This window comes from Gigantopelta aegis, chromosome 4 (assembly GCF_016097555.1).
Source record: "Gigantopelta aegis isolate Gae_Host chromosome 4, Gae_host_genome, whole genome shotgun sequence".
In the NCBI taxonomy this organism is placed as follows: Eukaryota; Metazoa; Mollusca; class Gastropoda; order Neomphalida; family Peltospiridae; genus Gigantopelta; species Gigantopelta aegis.
In genome coordinates, this window is record NC_054702.1 from 40,794,187 (window position 1) to 40,797,186 (window position 3,000).

Below are 3,000 nucleotides of genomic sequence, written 5' to 3' on the forward strand. Positions count from 1 at the left end.
AAGCAAAACACCATTGTAATACCACCTCTCATAATCTTTTATAGTACCACCGTTTCTAAACACTACAATCTTAGTTTTTGCAATATTGAGACAGAGACTTCATTTTGTATTATATTGGTGTAACGTATTTAACATTGTTTGGAGACCTTCAACGCTTTTAGCAAAAATAACTATATCAGCATATAATAATAGAAAAAGGCTTAAGTCCTTTAACTCATAATCAGAACATGAACTACAAATAAATTAATTTTTTAGATCATTAATATAGAAAGAATACAATATGGGGGACAAAATTTCTCCCTGCATTAAACCGACATTATCATTAAAAAATTCAGAACGAACTCGTAACACATGATTTTACAGATGTATACATATTTTAATAACCTTAAGAAGCTTGCCTCTAATACCAATCTTAGAAAGCTTAACCCACAAGTTTACTCTATTTACATGCCATGTCATGTCATAGGGTTTTACGTGCACATTCAGAACAAGCTGTTGTAGCGCACGCCTGTCGTGGGCGCAAGAGCCGGCCTTGGTCGGCTCCTCCGTCCATGACAGGAAAGGTGGGGGGAGGGGAGAGGAGGGACCGCCTGCACTGGCAGGTGCAAGGGAGCACCAGCAGCCCGATCAAATCGGTAGCAGGAGGGTGGGGGTGGTGGTGCAATGAAATTTGAATGGAGCAGTAAATGCCAAAGAGAAAAGGGTGCGCAATTTTGATTGAGGGAATTTGGCGCAATTTTGAACGGTCGGTCGAAAGGTAAATGGCCGAGCTAATATAGGTTTTGATATTAGTGAATCGAGAGTAGCTCGTTAATTTTAGACCTTTACGATGCTGTGGTGTCTCCCTATGTTGCCCATAGGGCCCTTATAAGGTCCTGACTGCTTCTGGTCGAGGCATCACCAAGTACCAAGTTATTACCAGCAGCAAGTATTGGGGGTTTGGGTGGGAGAGGCCGATATTCTTTTGTTCAGTTTCCCCCGGGTGCATTGCAATTGTGTACTCGGAACGGTATTTTTTTGTCCGGTTCCTTATTAGAGTACGTGCTGGGCCATTAAATGGGGGCGGGTGCATTGTTATCATTAGTCAATGCACCCTGTGTACTGATGCAGTGAGCGTGTAGTCTGTGTGCGAATCCTAGTTTTGTGTTACGGTTGTACCTATTGTCTTAAGTCCCTATTCTAGTGAGTTCAACGGTCATTCATGACCACCCATCCCCCTCCGTCCTTGTATAGCATTGAATACAATGACGGAGGGAGAGTTAAACTAGCCTAGCTATCTAATTTGAAGGGTTAAACCCTTATAGTGTAGGTATTGGTTTAAAAGCCTAGTGCTTGGCATACTTAACTTTATTACCAATGCAATAAAACGAAACTAACGGTGGCAAGTATCAATTGTATACATATATGCACCGATCTAGGTACTTAGTCTATTTACAGAATCAAATGCTTTTTTATAGTCAATGAAACAGCAATAGAGCCTTTCTTACTTGCAAGCGTTCTTGAAATGATAGCGTATAATGAAAAAATAGTATCTGTTGTCCCCATTCCTCTACGAAAGCCAGACTGAGCGTCAGTAACAACATCAAACTCATCCGACCAATCTAACAATCTCTTATTGAGTATAGAGTAAATAATTTTCCTAGAGCACTTAGTAAGCTAATGCCTCTGTAGTTATTAGGGTCAGACGTATCACCTTTCTTAAAAACTGGAACAATGACAGCGACACCCCAGGAAGTAGGGAATCTACCCGAATTTAAAATTATATTAAATATATTTTTAATGATAGGGATTAAAGGCTCTTTGAATTCAATGAGAAATTCATTTAAAATAGCATCGTAACCAGCACTTTTATCACGTTTCAAATTTTTTATCGCCAATATTATTTCATCATTAGTTATTTCGCAATCTAGTTGTTCATACAAACTTTCATAATTTATAAAGTCCTCATCTGATTCAGCCTGCTTTCCTGAAGTGTTAGACTGTTTCAACTACTTCTTTAAAATGATCAAAAAATTCACATAAAGGTACGTTAAACTTTTGCCGTTTGGATTTAGAGAAATTACGATAAAATTCTTTAGGATTATGTATTCTCAAATATTCTAGCTGATTTCCCTGCCAACTCTGATATTTTCTTTTAAGACGTCTTTCTAATTTTTTATAAGCACTTTTACAGATATGCAAGTTATCATTATTTTCACGAGATTTTTTAGAGTTAAAAATACGTAATGCCTCTAAGTATTGGTTGTATAAACACCTAAACTCTTTATTGAACCATGGTTTATCAGTAGTTTTAGTTTTTATATTGTCCACCTTAGGTATATAATTACGTGTCTTATCGTATTTAAAAAAAGGATCCGTTATATCATGAAGTATATCAGTAAAATCAGTAACCATTTTATCTATATCTCGCTGAGAACCTGTCTCCACATTTATAACACATGCATTCATTAAATCAATATTAACTCTAATTGCTTCTAAGCATACCTGTTTATGTTCACCAAAACATCTAGATTTACTAAGTTTACTCATATCGGTATCTACATCAACTGAGGTAACATTTGAATTCAGCATTACTACATTTTTCAAAGCAAACGTCACATGCAATGGTGCGTGGTCAGAATACTGATTAAAGTTACATATAATAAATTTCTCTAACATAGAAAACCTATTACTAGTAGATAATAAGTAGTCTACAACACTTAAACCCTGTTGACCATGAAACGTAAAATCATTAGCAAAACCGCTAGAGTGTCTACCATTAACAATACGCAATCCAGTAGCTTTACATAAGTTCAAACGTTTACACCCATAATTATTTTGCCCTCCATCAGGGTTAATTCTTGGTGATAACTCCTCGTCATTAGAGTAATTAATTAGATCGTTTATATGATGAAGTAAGCTAACATGAGGCTCGTCAAATTTAATAAAATCATCTCTAGATGCAGTTCTGCTATTAAAATCTCCAAATTAAAACACATCTACAGTCACAGAATAATACTC